This window comes from Arachis stenosperma, chromosome 9, assembly GCF_014773155.1.
Source record: "Arachis stenosperma cultivar V10309 chromosome 9, arast.V10309.gnm1.PFL2, whole genome shotgun sequence".
Classification (NCBI taxonomy): domain Eukaryota; kingdom Viridiplantae; phylum Streptophyta; class Magnoliopsida; order Fabales; family Fabaceae; genus Arachis; species Arachis stenosperma.
The window spans coordinates 37,843,444-37,860,651 of record NC_080385.1 but is presented as its reverse complement, the minus strand read 5'-3'; the positions used below and the strand labels follow the sequence as shown (position 1 = coordinate 37,860,651).

The following is a 17,208-nucleotide window of genomic DNA, read 5'->3' as shown; positions in this document are numbered from 1 at the left end:
GCTAGATTTTAAGTGTGGGGAGGTCATCCGACTGATCGGAGAATTTTGGGTGACAATTCTTCCATTTCGAACATTTCAATTTTAGTTTTTATTATGATTTTTAGATAATTTGTTATCATTTTGTTATTTTGGATATATTTTAGTTTATTACTTTTATTAGTTTTGTTTGTACGTAACTAGTATCTTTATAGTTTGATGCACTTTTATTTTGGCCTGTATATATGCTTTTAGTCTTTGGTTGTTGATTATAATTGGATAATGTGATGATTGCACCTAATTCAGTTTTCTATACACTTGATGATTTGGTTTGATTAAAATTAGGAAATAAACCTAGGATTTTTGATAAATTCCATCCAATCACATTATATACATATATAAAGAATAAGTTTAGACAAAATACTGAAATTTTCAAGAAAAAATTCTTTATAGGGCATTCCAAAATTGATTTGAGTTTATGTTTTTCATGGAAACATGCTTAAACTATATATTGTGGAACATAGTTTTTGAACTAGAATACACAACCGTGTGAGTTTTGAGCCTTAATAAGTGGTTACATCATATTAACCACTATTTCATTCTTGTGTATGTTATTCTCTTTTTATGATTATAATCTTTGATTTGTTTGATTCTTTATGTTCATCATTTTGTGTATATATTCATTTATGTGATTGAGGCCATTATTTCAATTAGCTCACTCACCCAAATAGCCTTACCCTTTTATCTACCTTTGTTAGCCCACTTTGAGTTTTATTAATTCCCTTTTGTTCTTAATTTTAGCACATTACTATCCTTAAGTGAAAAAATAATAAATATCCTCAATTTGGATCTTTGATTAGCTTAGGCTAGTGAGAGTGTGTAATATCTAAGTGTGGGAAAATTGGGAATATTGGTTGATAAAAGTGTGTTTTGTACTTTTATTGAAAATCTTGGAAATTGGGTACATACTCATGTATTAATTGTGTAAACCACATGCATTGACACTTGTGTATATGCTTCTCTTTGAAATAAAAGAAAAAAAGGAAAGCAATAAAAAGTAATAATAACAATGCATAGGGGTTGTAACTTGAAAAGAATGCATGAGTATGTGAAAAATGAAATAATGGGTAGCTAGGTTATGTTTTAGAATTATATAAATTGTTATATGTTTGGTGAGAACTTAAGTTAATCAAAATTCAAATTCTAGCTCACTTGACCATATGCATCCTTACCTTAACTCTAGCCCCATTACAACCTTTGAAAAATTCCTCATGATAATTATATGCATACATGGAATAATTGTTGATTGTTAGATGAAGAACAAATCTTAGAAAGCGTGATTAGAGGAGAATTGAGTGAATCAACCCTATACACTTGAACAATTAGAGCGTATACACATCCGGTAAGGGGTTCGATTGCTCAATTCTATGTTTCCACCTATGATTATCTCTTATCTTGCAAGTTTGTAATTATTTTCTATGAATCAATTCAATTGTGGATTTGACTTGGTCGCTATTGCTTTAGCCCTTATGTTTATATATGTATTCTTGGAAATTGATTTATTTTGACTAAGTAGATACATATAGGTAATTAGATAGTATTAGGTAGAGTAGTTGCATGCATTTAGATAAATTAGTTGTATCTTTCTTGATGTTTAGCATGAAGACATGCTTTGTTTAAGTGTGGGGAGGTTGATAAACCACAATTTTATGTTTATCTTGTATTGAAATGAGTGGATTTTATCAACTTATCTTGCACTTATTCACTGAAATAACATGATTTTGTGATTTCTTCCTAAATTGTGCTTAAGAGTAAAAACATACTTTTTAGACTCTTAAAATGCTAAATTTAATTTACTTTAATTTCATTTGATGCCTTGATATGTTTGTTGAGTGATTTCAGGCTTACAAGGTAAGGATGGATTGAAGAAGTGAGGAAAAAGCATGCGAAAGTAGAAAATTCATGAAGAAATGGAGTTTGGAGAATTTCATGGTCATGTGTACGCATGCCTTATGCGTATGAATGAATTTCATGTTGCGCGTACGCATGCCTCATGCCTACGCATGACTGTCAGCACGTGCTTCACTTAAATGAACACGTGGGTTGCGATTTCAAGGCTTTGTTGGGCCCAATCCAACTCATTTCTAAAGTATCTCATGCCAAACTCAAGAAGCAACAAGGGAGGAGCAATTAGGGTAGTTTACGAACACGTTTTAGGGTATTTTTTAAGAGAGAGAAGCTCCCTCTTCTCTCTAGAATTTAGAGTTCTTAGGTAAATATCTTCTTAGATTTAGGTTTTAATCATTGTTTTAGTATAATTCTCCTTGTAGTTTCTTGTTCTAGCATCTTAATTCTTGTAGTTTTATTTGTTATTCCTTTTATTTTGTCACTTTCATGTTTATGAACTCTTGTTGATTTTGATTTTCTTTAATGCCATTTTTGTTTTCATGTTTATTGTTGCTTTTTTCAATTATTGTTATTGATTTCTTGCACTTGATAGTCTTAGATTTTACTATTCTTGCAATTTACCATGCTTTATATTTACTAAAATGCTTGAATTAGTTTTAGAGTAGACTTTTGCATTATTGGCTTGTATTTCAGAAATTAGGTAATCTTGAGTCATTAATGTCTAATTTAATTGGATTGATAATCTAGAGTTATTAGTTGATCTTGTATTCACTAATGATAACCTCTTACTAAGCTCAATTAGTAAAGTGGTTATGATTTGTGGATTAAAATCAGTTATGCCTACTTGACCTTTTTTCAATGTTAGAGATAACATAATAGGATTATTCTTGATAATTATTGTGTTTAGATTAATGACAAGGATAGAAAACCTTGATTCTTATTCCTTGCTAATAAGAGTGTCGTTTTAGCATTTATATTCCTTTAGTTATTTACTTTACTTTTTGGCTATTTAAATTCTTATCAATTGCTATCTCACCCCTGATATTCTCATAACCGATAACACGTATACCTCACTGCAATTTCTTTGAGAGACAACCTGAGATCTAATACTCTTGGTGTTTTTATTGGTTTGTATTTGTGACAAACAAAATTAAACTATGACTGAGGGTCATTTTACGGTTTGGACTATGCTTACAACGGAATTCTTTTATTGAGAAAATTCCAAACCAACGTTTGGCTTGTGTTATGAGACTTTATTGGTAGAGGATTGGGGGGAGTTGCTGCCTTGAGGATGTAGAGTCCTTCATGTAGCTCATCCTTCCCAACCATCTTCAATGTCTTGAATTATGAAATCAAGTGAGCTAAGAGTGATGTGAAGTGAGGTGTTTGATAGAAAGAAATAGACTAATAAAAAGTTGATGTTGAACTCAGGCACATAAAGAACATTAAGCAATGTGATATTTGCACTGATAAGTATTAAGCCTATGAAATTTGCTTTAAATGTTGCATTATTTAAGAGAGAAACAGAGTAATTTTATGAAGAATGAATTGAATGAAATAGAGACAAGTCACATGCAATATGGATTATGGCACTACTATTCAAAACCCAATCATGTTTAGATAACTTTGACCTTGTGAGTGAAGTATTTAGGATTATACCTGCTGGTGTGTTGACTTGTGTTACTGCATTTGAGGGAATTTTCGGAATATTCTGATTATTGAATAGGTGCATGAGCTGCTGCATCTGAGTTGTACTCGGTGTGAAAGCTGAATTTGAAGGTTGATGTTTTTGTTGCTTTAATTAGATCTCTAGCGATTGCATTGTGTGCTAATTTCTTTGTGGCGTAGCTTTGTGATCCTCTTCCGCTACCGTACCTTGGTGGAAATCCATGGATCTTGAAGCATTTATCCACTATTTGTCCAAGAATGCCACAATGAGAACAAAGCGGGCGATCTTTCTTGGAAAAATCTCTACCTCTGTCATGTGGTGGAGGAGTGTTAGAGTTTCTTGCCAAGAAAGCAAGTAGAGATGAGGAATAAGGTGCTCCAATTACACAATGATTCTCTTCTTGCACAACTAGGGACATGACTTTGTTAATGGCCGGAAGAGGTTCCATTAACAAGATTTGACCACAGACTTGAGCATACAAATCGTCTAATCCCATTAGAAAATAATGAACATATTCAACATGGAAGAGTTCTTGTAGAAGCCTCGCATCACTACAATTGCATTGAATTGGATGGTAAAAGATTAATTCTTCCCAAAGGACCTTAATCTTTGTGAAATATTGTGAAACAGACATAGTTCCTTGACGTAAATTCACCAATTCACATTTAATCTAAAAAATTCTTGGACCATGACCATGTTGGAATCGTTCTTTAAGGTCATTCCATAACTTCTCAGCGGAACCATTGAATACAAGAGAAGTTGTTTTTTCTTTGGAAACTTAATTAAGGATCCAGGTACTTACGACATCATTCACACATTGCCAATTTTTAAATTGCTCTGCATCAAGCTCAGGATCTGGATGAGGAACTGCACCAGTGATGAACCCTAATTTGCATTTGATATTAAGAGCTTTCTTCATAGCTCTGCTCCAGGAATTGTAATTTTTCTCTGTAAGTTGTTGCATTACCAGGATAAGTCCTGATTGATCTACAGAGGAGAGAAAATACGAATCTATCATGATAAAAATAAAACTGTGATTTCCTGATTGATTAACCTCTCACACTCGATCTTGTGATAAAAGCTTTCTCTTTTTTTTCTTGAGAGAACAAAAGGAGAAATAGCTCTCATCAACTCTATTGGATGAGTTAAAATGTGAGGAGCAGAAAAAGAGTAGAGAAAAGGAATGAAAAAGAAGAAGAGTACAAATGAATATGAGGGATTCATCGACGGGATGAGGAGTTGAATACGAAAGCTATCATCATCGCTTTGATACCATATTCAGTGGTTGGAATGAGCCAAAATTGATTGATTATTATTTCCACTTATTACACGGTATGGTGAGAATATATACATGAGGTGTGTGGGGTTATATATGGAAACTAACTAATTATACTGGACTGAAAAACTAATCCTAACTCATAAATATCTAATAGAGAGGGGGAGAGAGATAACCAAAGAGGGCTTAAATGAGGCATGTTGTCGTCGCAGTCGCATGCTATTTTGGGTCTGCATCCCCCTATTCTAATATGTCTCTACAGTATTGCTACTGCGGTTGTTGTGCCCCTCTTGGTTGGAAAACACGTTGGAGATTTTAAACTTACCAGTATCACTACTTTTGCCTTTGTTCTGGCCCAAATTCTTCTATCCTTCAATCTATTTTGTTTCTATTTTAACTCTGTGGTGCACGAAATTGTGATCATCAACAATGGCTCCAAAGACTTGGTGCTCTCAAACGTGAATCTCACTTTGTCACAACTCCGCACAACTAACCAGCAAGTGTACTGGGTCGTCCAAGTAATACCTTACGTGAGTAAGGGTCGATCCCACAGAGATTGTCGGTATGAAGCAAGCTATGGTCACCTTGTAAATCTCAGTCAGGCGGATTCAAATTGATAGTGGTTTTGGAAAATATAAAGAGATACTTAATTAAATAATAAAGGATAGAAATACTTATGTAAATTCATTAGTGGGAATTTCAGATAGGTGTATGGAGATGTTGTGTTCCTTCTGAGTATCTGCTTTCCTACTGCTTTCATCCAATCTTTGTCACTCCTTTCTATGGCAAGCTGTATGTAGGGCATCACCATTGTCAATGGCTACATCCCATCCTCTCAGTGAAAATAGTCCAAATGCTCTGTCACAGCACAGCTAATCATCTGTCGGTTCTCGATCATGTTGGAATAGAATCCCTTGATTCTTTTGCGTTTGTCATCACGCCCAGCAATTGCGAGTTTAAAGCTCGTCACAGTCATTCAATTCTGGAATCCTACTCGAAATATGATAAACCACTATTTATGGTTTATATTGTGTATAATTATGTGGTTTTATCATGATCCTTACCCACTTATTCATTAATTTAGCATGCATTTATATTTCCTTCCTGGAATTATTACATGGTTGAAAACTGCTTCCTAGAGACTTTTTATTATGCATTTTAGTTCTCCTTTATCCCATTCAATGTCGTGATCTGTGTGTTAAGTGTTTCAGGCTTTATAGGGCATGGATGAGTTGGAGATTGGAAGGTGGTGCACGAAATTGTGAACAATACTTTTCACAACTCTCATAATCCCTGGTCATAAACTCCAAAAACTTGGTGGTTCAATTCCATGGCATTACACAACTTCGCACAACTAACCAGCAAGTGCACTGGGTCGTCCAAGTAATACCTTACGTGAGTAAGGGTCGATCCCACGGAGATTGTTAGCATTGAAGCAAGCTATGGTCATCTTGTAAATCTTAGTCAGGCAGACTCAAATGTATATGATGATGAACGAAAATAACATAGAAGATAAGGATAGTGATACTTATGTATATCATTGGTGTAAGAGCTTCAGACAAGCGTATGAAGATGCCTTCCCTTCCGTCTCTCTGCTTTCCTACTGCCTTTATCCAATCCTTTCTTACTCCTTTCCATGGCAAGCTCGTGTAGGGTTTCACTGTTGTCAGCAGCTACCTCCCATCCGCGCAGTGAAAGCTAATGCACGCACTCTGTCACAGTACTGCCAATCACCGGTTTGGTTCCCTCCCCTACCGGAATAGAATCACTCTTTTGCGTCTGTCACTAACGCCCAGTAGGTTACAGGTTTGAAGCACGTCACAGTCATTCAATCATTGAATCCTACTCAGAATACCACAGACAAGGTTAGACCTTCCGGATTCTCTTGAATGCCGCCATCAGTTCTTGCCTATACCACGAAGATTCCGGTTAAAGAATCCAAGAGATATTCACTAAGCCTCAGATGCTTGTAGAACAAGAATGGTTGTCAGTCACCTTGTTCATAGGTGAGAATGGTGATGGGCGTCAATCATCACCTTCATCATATTGAAGAACAAGTGATATCTTGGTAAAAGAACAAGTGGAATTGAATGGAAGAACAATAGTAATTGCATTAATACTCGAGGTACAGCAGAGCTCCACACCTTAATCTATGGTGTGTAGAAACTCCACCGTTGAAAATAGATAAGAACAAGGTCTAGGCATGGCCGAATGGCCAGCCTCCAAAGGTCTAAGATAGCATAAAACAAAGATAGCTACCCAGATCTCCGATCCTCATTATCTATACAATAGTCAAAGGTCCTATTTATAGAAAACTAGTACATAGATGAGTAAATGACATAAAAATCCACTTCCGGGCCCACTTGGTGTGTGTTTGGGCTGAGCAATGAAGAAATTTCGTGTAGAGACTCTCCTTGGAGTTAAACGCCAGCTTTAGTGCCAGTTTGGGCGTTTAACTCCCAATTAGGTGCCAGTTCCGGCGTTTAACGCTGGAATTTCTTGAGGTGACTTTGAACGCCGGTTTGGGCCATCAAATCTTGGGCAAAGTATGGACTATTATATATTGCTGGAAAGCCCAGGATGTCTACTTTCCAACGCCGTTGAGAGCGCGCCAATTGGGCTTCTGTAGCTCCAGAAAATCCACTTCGAGTGCAGGGAGGTCAGAATCCAACAGCATCTGCAGTCCTTTTGAGTCTCTGGATCAGATTTTTGCTCAGGTCCCTCAATTTCAGCCAGAAAATACCTGAAATCACAGAAAAACACACAAACTCATAGTAAAGTCCAGAAAAGTGAATTTTAACTAAAAACTAATAAAAATATAATAAAAACTAACTAAAAGATACTAAAAACATACTAAAAACAATGCCAAAAAGCGTACAAATTATCCGCTCATCACAACACCAAACTTAAATTGTTGCTTGTCCCCAAGCAACTGAAAATCAAATAAGATAAAAAGAAGAGAATATACTATAGACTCCAAATTATCAATGAAACATAGCTCCAAATTAGATGAGCGGGACTAGTAGCTTTTTGCCTCCAAACAGTTTTGGCATCTCACTTTATCCTCCGAGGTTCAGAATGATTGGCTTCTTTAGGAACTCAGAATCCAGATAGTGTTATTGATTCTCCTAGTTAAGTATGATGATTCTTGAACACAGCTACTTATTGAGTCTTGGCTGTGGCCCAAAGCACTCTGTCTTCCAATATTACCACCGGATACATACATGCCACAGACACATAATTGGGTGAACCTTTTCAGATTGTGACTTAGCTTTGCTAAAGTCCCCAATTAGAGGTGTCCAGGGTTCTTAAGCACACTTTTATTGCCTTGGATCACAACTTTATTTCTTTCTTTTCCTTTCTTTTTCTCTTTCTTTTTCGTTTTTTTTTTGTATTCACTGCTTTTTCTTGCTTCAAGAATCATTTTTATGATTTTTCAGATCCTCAGTAACATGTCTCCTTTTTCATCATTCTTTCAAGAGCCAACAATTTTAACATTCATGAACAACAAATTCAAAAGATATATGCACTGTTTAAGCATACATTCAGAGAACAAAAGCATTGCCACCACATCAAACTAATTAAGCTAGTTTTAAAGATGAATTTGAAATCCTGTACTTCTTGTTCTTTTGTAATAAAAACAGTTTTCATTTAAGAAAGGTGATGGATTTCATAGGACATTCATAACTTTAAGGCATAGACACTAAGACACTAATGATCACAAGACACAAACATGGATAACCATAAGCATAAAAATCGAAAAACAGAAGAATAAAGAACAAGGAAATCAAGGAACGGGTCCACCTTAGTGATGGCGGCTCTTTCTTGCTTTTGAAGATCCTATGGAGTGCTTGAGTTCCTTAATGTCTCTTCCTTGTCTTTGTTGCTCCTTTCTCACGATCCTTTGATCTTCTCCAATTTCATGGAGGAGGATGGCATGTTCTTGGTGCTCCACCCTTAGTTGTCCCATGTTGGAACTTAATTTTCCTAGGGAGGTGTTAATTTGCTCCCAGTAGTCTTGTGGAGGAAAGTGCATCCCTTGAGGTATCTCAGGGATTTCTTGATGAGAGGGGTCTCTTGTTTGCTCCATCTTCTTCTTAGTGATGGGCTTGAGGTCATGCCTTCTCAGTTGAACCGGCTTTGGGTGCCATAAATGGTTATGGAAAAACAAAAAGCAATGCTTTTACCACACCAAACTTAAAAGGTTTGCTCGTCCTCGAGCAAAAGAAGAAAGAAGAGAGTAGAAGAAGAAGAAATGGAGGAGAGGGAGATGGCCTTGTGGTTCGGCCAAAAGGGGAAGACGTAGTGGTTTGAATTTGGATGGTGAGGTAAGTGGGGTTTTATGGAGGTGAGTGGTGAAGAGAAAGATGGGATTTGATAGGTGAGGGGTTTGTGGGGATCCTGTGGGGTACACAGATCCTTAGGTGTCAAGGAAAAGTCATCCCTGCACCAAATGGGGCTCAAAAACACGTTTTGAGCCAATTCTGGCGTTAAACGCCGGGCTGGTGCCCATTCCTGGCGTTTAACGCCAGGTTCTTGCCCTTTTCTGGTGTTTAACGCCAGTCTGGTGCCCCTTTCTGGCGTTAAACGCCCAGAATGGTGCCAGACTGGGCGTTAAACGCCCAACTGCTAGCCTCACTGGCGTTTAAACGCCAGTGAGTTCTTCCTCCAGGGTGTGCTGTTTTTCTTCCTGTTTTTCATTCTGTTTTTTGATTTTTCAATGGATTTTGTGACTTCTCATGATCATCAACCTACAAAATAACAAAAAATAACAAAGGAAAATATATAAAATATAACATTGGGTTGCCTCCCAACAAGCGCTTCTTTAATGTCAGTAGCTTGACAGAGGGCTCTCAATGAGCCTTACAGATACTCAGAGCAATGTTGGAACCTCCCAACACCAAACTTAGAGTTTGAATGTGGGGGTTCAACACCAAATTTAGAGTTTGGTTGTGGCCTCCCAACACCAAACTTAGAGTTTGACTTTGGGGGCTCTATTTGTCTCTGATTTGAGGGAAGCTCTTCAAGCTTCATCTCCATGGTGACAGAGGGCTATCCTTGAGCCTTAAACACAAAGGATTCTTCATTCACTTGAATGATTAGTTCACCTCTATCAACATCAATCACAGCCTTTGCTGTGGCTAGGAAGGGTCTGCCAAGGATGATGGATTCATCCATGCACTTCCCAGTCTCTAGGACTATGAAATCAGTAGGGATGTAATGGTTTTCAACTTTCACCAAAACATTCTCTACAAGTCCATGAGCTTGTTTTCTTGAATTGTCTGCCATCTCTAATGAGATTTTTGCAGCTTGCACCTCAAAGATCCCTAATTTCTCCATTACAGAGAGGGGCATGAGGTTTACACTTGACCCTAAGTCACACAAGGCCTTCTTGAAGGTTATGGTGCCTATGGTACAAGGTATAGAAAACTTCCCAGGATCCTGCCTCTTTTGAGGCAGTTTCTGCCTAGACAAGTCATCCAGTTCTTTGGTGAGCAAGGGAGGTTCATCTTCCCAAGTCTCATTTCCAAATAACTTGTCATTCAGTTTCATGATTGCTCCAAGGTATTTAGCAACTTGCTCTTCAGTGACATACTCATCCTCTTCAGAGGAAGAATACTCATCAGAGCTCATGAATGGCAGAAGTAAGTCCAATGGAATCTCTATGGTCTCATTTTGAGCCTCAGATTCCCATTGTTCCTCATTGAGGAACTCAGAGGAGATTGGTACACGCCCACTGAGGTCCTCCTCAGTGGCGTCCTCCTCCTCTCTTTCCTCTCCATATTCGGCCATATCTATGGCTTTGCACTCTCCTTTTGGATTTTCTTCTGTATTACTTGGGAGAGTGCTAGGAGGGAGTTCAGTAACTTTCTTGCTCAGCTGACCCACTTGTCCTTCCAAATTTCTGATGGAGGACCTTGTTTCATTCATGAAACTTTGAGTGGTCTTTATTAGATCAGAGACCATTGTTGCTAAGTCAAAAGTATTCTGCTTAGAACTCTCTGTCTGTTGCTGAGAAGATGATGGAAAAGGCTTGCCATTGCTAAACCTGTTTCTTCCACCATTATTGTTATTGAAACCTTGTTGAGGTCTCTCTTGATTCTTCCATGAGAAATTGGGGTGATTTCTCCATGAAGAATTGTAGGTGTTTCCATAGGGTTCTCCTAGGTAATTCACCTCTTCCATTGAAGGGTTTTCAGGATCATAGGCTTCTTCCTCAGATGAAGCTTCCTTAGTACTGCTTGGTGCATTTTGCATTCCAGACAGACTTTGAGAAATCAAATTGACTTGTTGAGTCAATATCTTGTTCTGAGCCAATATGGCATTCAGAGTGTCAATCTCAAGAACTCCTTTCTTCTGACTAGTCCCATTGTTCACAGGATTTCTTTCAGAAGTGTACATGAATTGGTTATTTGCAACCATTTCAATCAATTCTTGAGCTTCTGCAGGCGTCTTCTTCAGATGAAGAGATCCTCCAGCAGAGCTATCCAAAGACATCTTAGATAGTTCAGAGAGACCATCATAGAAAATACCTATGATGCTCTATTCAGAAAGCATGTCTGAAGGACATCTTCTGATTAATTGTTTGTATCTTTCCCAAGCTTCATAGAGGGATTCTCCATCCTTCTGTCTGAAGGTTTGGACTTCCACTCTAAGCTTACTCCATCTTTGTGGTGGAAAGAACTTTGCCAAGAAGGCATTGACTAGCTTTTCCCAAGAGTCCAGGCTTTCTTTAGGTTGAGAATCCAACCATATTCTAGCTCTGTCTCTTACAGCAAAAGGGAATAGCATCAGTCTGTAGACCTCAGGGTTAACCCCATTAGTCTTGACTGTGTCACAGATTTACAAGAATTCAACTAAGAACTGATGAGGATCTTCCATTGGAAGTCCATGGAACTTGCAATTCTGTTGCATTAGAGAAACTAATTGAGGCTTAAGCTCAAAGTTGTTTGCTCCAATGGCAGGGATAGAGATGCTTCTTCCATAGAAATCAGGAGTAGGTGCAGTGAAGTCACCCAGCACCTTCCTTGCATTGTTGGCATTGTTGTTGTTTTCGGCTGCCATGTGTTCTTCTTCCTTGAAGAATTCGGTCAGGTCCTCTAAAGAGAGTTGTGCTTTGGCTTCTCTTAGCTTTCTCTTCAGGGTCCTCTCAGGTTCAGGGTCAGCTTCAACAAGAATGCCTTTGTCTCTGCTCCTGCTCATATGAAAGAGAAGAGAAAAAGAAAATGTGGAATCCTCTATGTCACAGTATAGAGATTCCTTGGAATGTCAGAGGAAAAGAGAAATAGAAAGAAGAAGGAGAAGAAGAATTCGAACTTTAATTAGATAAGGTTCGAATTGTGCATTTAGAAGGAGTGGTATTCCATAAATAGAAGGATGTGGGAAGGAGGGAAGAGAATTTTCGAAAATTCATTTAAAAGATTTTGAAAACATTTTGAAAATTTGATTGATAATTTTCGAAAATTAAAAGTGAAAAAGAAATCAAGTGATTTTTGAAAAAGATTTTGAAATTAGAAATTAAAAAGATTTGATTGAAAACTTTTTTGAAAAAGATGAGGTTAAAAAGATTTAATTGAAAAGTTATGGTTTTAAAAAGATGTGATTGAGAAGATATGATTTGAAAACAATTTTAAAAGATATGATTTGAAAACAATTTGAAAAGATATGATTTTTAAAAATTAATGACTTGCCTAACAAGAAAAGATATGATTCAAACATAAAACCTTTCTTAATAGAAAAGGCAAAAAATGTTCAATCAAATCATTAATTGTTAGTAAGTATCTTTGAGAAAGGAAAGAAATTGATTTGAAAACATTTGATTGAAAAGATATGATTTGAAAAAGATTTGGTTTTGAAATACTTTGAAAACTTGAAAAAAAAAATTGATTTTGAAAACAAAATCTTCCCCCTAGCACCATCCTGGCGTTAAACGCCCAGAATGGTATACATTCTGGCGTTAAACGCCCAAAATGCTACCTCTTTGGGCGTTAAACGCCCAACCAGGTACCCTGGCTGGCGTTTGAACGCCAGTCTGCCTTCTTCACTGGGCATTTTTGAATGCTCAGCTTTTTCTGTATAATTCCTCTGCAGTATGTTCTGAATCTTCAATTCTTTGTATCATTGACTTGAAAAGACACAAATAAAAAATATTTTTGGAATTTTAATAATCAAAATGCAACAAGAATCAAATAACAATGCATGCAAGACACCAAACTTAGCAGTTTGTATTCTACTGACACTATATGAGACACATAAACACTCAAGTCAATAGAATTTAAAGATCAAAACAAAGAAGTACATGCATGGATTCGAAAAATATAACAAAAACATGTATTTGACACCAAACTTAAGATGAGACACTAGACTAAAGCAAGAAACATCAAATATTTTTGGTTTTTTTTATTTTGCAAATTTTTTTGTATTTTTCGAAAATTAAGTGGAAAAAGATATCAAAATTCTCAATGAGAATTCCAGGAATCAGTGCAATGCTAGTCTAAGACTCCGGTCCAGGAATTAGACATGGCTTCACAGCCAGCCAAGCTTTCAAAGAAAGCTTCGGTCCAAAACACTAGACATGGCCAAAGGCCAGCCAAGCCTTAGCAGATCACTGCTCCAAAAGCAAGATTGATAAGAATCAACAAGCTCTTGTGATGATAAGTTGAAACCTCGGTCCAATCAGATTAGACATGGCTTCTCAGCCAGCCAGATTTCAACAAATCATCATGAAACTCTAGAATTCATCTTCAAGAATTTCGAAAAAAATAAATACCTAATCTAAGCAACAAGATGAACCGTCAGTTGTCCAAACTAGAACAATCCCAGGCATTGTTACCAAAAGCTTGCTCAAAACTTGAACAATCCCCGGCAACGGCGCCAAAAACTTGGTGCGCGAAATTGTGAACAATACTTTTCACAACTCTCATAATCCCTGGTCATGAACTCCAAAAACTTGGTGGTTCAATTCCATGGCATTACACAACTTCGCACAACTAACCAGCAAGTGCACTGGGTCGTCCAAGTAATACCTTACGTGAGTAAGGGTCGATCCCACGGAGATTGTTAGCATTGAAGCAAGCTATGGTCATCTTGTAAATCTTAGTCAGGCAGACTCAAATGTATATGATGATGAACGAAAATAACATAGAAGATAAGGATAGTGATACTTATGTATATCATTGGTGTAAGAGCTTCAGACAAGCGTATGAAGATGCCTTCCCTTCCGTCTCTCTGCTTTCCTACTGCCTTTATCCAATCCTTCTTACTCCTTTCCATGGCAAGCTCGTGTAGGGTTTCACTGTTGTCAGCAGCTACCTCCCATCCGCGCAGTGAAAGCTAATGCACGCACTCTGTCACAGTACTGCCAATCACCGGTTTGGTTCCCTCCCCTACCGGAATAGAATCACTCTTTTGCGTCTGTCACTAACGCCCAGTAGGTTACAGGTTTGAAGCACGTCACAGTCATTCAATCATTGAATCCTACTCAGAATACCACAGACAAGGTTAGACCTTTCGGATTCTCTTGAATGCCGCCATCAGTTCTTGCCTATACCACGAAGATTCCGGTTAAAGAATCCAAGAGATATTCACTAAGCCTCAGATGCTTGTAGAACAAGAATGGTTGTCAGTCACCTTGTTCATAGGTGAGAATGGTGATGGGCGTCAATCATCACCTTCATCATGTTGAAGAACAAGTGATATCTTGGTAAAAGAACAAGTGGAATTGAATGGAAGAACAATAGTAATTGCATTAATACTCGAGGTACAGCAGAGCTCCACACCTTAATCTATGGTGTGTAGAAACTCCACCGTTGAAAATACATAAGAACAAGGTCTAGGCATGGCCGAATGGCCAGCCTCCAAAGGTCTAAGATAGCATAAAACAAAGATAGCTACCCAGATCTCCGATCCTCATTATCTATACAATAGTCAAAGGTCCTATTTATAGAAAACTAGTACATAGATGAGTAAATGACATAAAAATCCACTTCCGGGCCCACTTGGTATGTGTTTGGGCTGAGCAATGAAGAAATTTCGTGTAGAGACTCTCCTTGGAGTTAAACGCCAGCTTTAGTGCCAGTTTGGGCGTTTAACTCCCAATTAGGTGCCAGTTCCGGCGTTTAACGCTGGAATTTCTTGAGGTGACTTTGAACGCCGGTTTGGGCCATCAAATCTTGGGCAAAGTATGGACTATTATATATTGCTGGAAAGCCCAGGATGTCTACTTTCCAACGCCGTTGAGAGCGCGCCAATTGGGCTTCTGTAGCTCCAGAAAATCCACTTCGAGTGCAGGGAGGTCAGAATCCAACAGCATCTGCAGTCCTTTTGAGTCTCTGGATCAGATTTTTGCTCAGGTCCCTCAATTTCAGCCAGAAAATACCTGAAATCACAGAAAAACACACAAACTCATAGTAAAGTCCAGAAAAGTGAATTTTAACTAAAAACTAATAAAAATATAATAAAAACTAACTAAAAGATACTAAAAACATACTAAAAACAATGCCAAAAAGCGTACAAATTATCCGCTCATCACAACACCAAACTTAAATTGTTGCTTGTCCCCAAGCAACTGAAAATCAAATAAGATAAAAAGAAGAGAATATACTATAGACTCCAAATTATCAATGAAACATAGCTCCAAATTAGATGAGCGGGACTAGTAGCTTTTTGCCTCCAAACAGTTTTGGCATCTCACTTTATCCTCCGAGGTTCAGAATGATTGGCTTCTTTAGGAACTCAGAATCCAGATAGTGTTATTGATTCTCCTAGTTAAGTATGATGATTCTTGAACACAGCTACTTATTGAGTCTTGGCTGTGGCCCAAAGCACTCTGTCTTCCAATATTACCACCGGATACATACATGCCACAGACACATAATTGGGTGAACCTTTTCAGATTGTGACTTAGCTTTGCTAAAGTCCCCAATTAGAGGTGTCCAGGGTTCTTAAGCACACTTTTATTGCCTTGGATCACAACTTTATTTCTTTCTTTTCCTTTCTTTTTCTCTTTCTTTTTCGTTTTTTTTTGTATTCACTGCTTTTTCTTGCTTCAAGAATCATTTTTATGATTTTTCAGATCCTCAGTAACATGTCTCCTTTTTCATCATTCTTTCAAGAGCCAACAATTTTAACATTCATGAACAACAAATTCAAAAGATATATGCACTGTTTAAGCATACATTCAGAGAACAAAAGCATTGCCACCACATCAAACTAATTAAGCTAGTTTTAAAGATGAATTTGAAATCCTGTACTTCTTGTTCTTTTGTAATAAAAACAGTTTTCATTTAAGAAAGGTGATGGATTTCATAGGACATTCATAACTTTAAGGCATAGACACTAAGACACTAATGATCACAAGACACAAACATGGATAACCATAAGCATAAAAATCGAAAAACAGAAGAATAAAGAACAAGGAAATCAAGGAACGGGTCCACCTTAGTGATGGCGGCTCTTTCTTGCTTTTGAAGATCCTATGGAGTGCTTGAGTTCCTTAATGTCTCTTCCTTGTCTTTGTTGCTCCTTTCTCATGATCCTTTGATCTTCTCCAATTTCATGGAGGAGGATGGCATGTTCTTGGTGCTCCACCCTTAGTTGTCCCATGTTGGAACTTAATTTTCCTAGGGAGGTGTTAATTTGCTCCCAGTAGTCTTGTGGAGGAAAGTGCATCCCTTGAGGTATCTCAGGGATTTCTTGATGAGAGGGGTCTCTTGTTTGCTCCATCTTCTTCTTAGTGATGGGCTTGAGGTCATGCCTTCTCAGTTGAACCGGCTTTGGGTGCCATAAATGGTTATGGAAAAACAAAAAGCAATGCTTTTACCACACCAAACTTAAAAGGTTTGCTCGTCCTCGAGCAAAAGAAGAAAGAAGAGAGTAGAAGAAGAAGAAATGGAGGAGAGGGAGATGGCCTTGTGGTTCGGCCAAAAGGGGAAGACGTAGTGGTTTGAATTTGGATGGTGAGGTAAGTGGGGTTTTATGGAGGTGAGTGGTGAAGAGAAAGATGGGATTTGATAGGTGAGGGGTTTGTGGGGATCCTGTGGGGTACACAGATCCTTAGGTGTCAAGGAAAAGTCATCCCTGCACCAAATGGGGCTCAAAAACACGTTTTGAGCCAATTCTGGCGTTAAACGCCGGGCTGGTGCCCATTCCTGGCGTTTAACGCCAGGTTCTTGCCCTTTTCTGGTGTTTAACGCCAGTCTGGTGCCCTTTCTGGCGTTAAACGCCCAGAATGGTGCCAGACTGGGCGTTAAACGCCCAACTGCTAGCCTCACTGGCGTTTAAACGCCAGTGAGTTCTTCCTCCAGGGTGTGCTGTTTTTCTTCCTGTTTTTCATTCTGTTTTTTGCTTTTTCAATGGATTTTGTGACTTCTCATGATCA

At 37.9% G+C, this 17,208-nt stretch overlaps 1 non-coding gene across 1 annotated transcript; it reads left to right on the top strand.

The window, feature by feature from the left end:
* The first annotated feature begins 11,381 nt into the window (after window positions 1-11,381).
* LOC130952986 (small nucleolar RNA R71) lies at window positions 11,382-11,489 on the top strand. The gene has a single exon (XR_009075160.1). It is a non-coding gene; the product is annotated as a small nucleolar RNA R71 (small nucleolar RNA).
* Window positions 11,490-17,208: the final 5,719 nt, after the last annotated feature.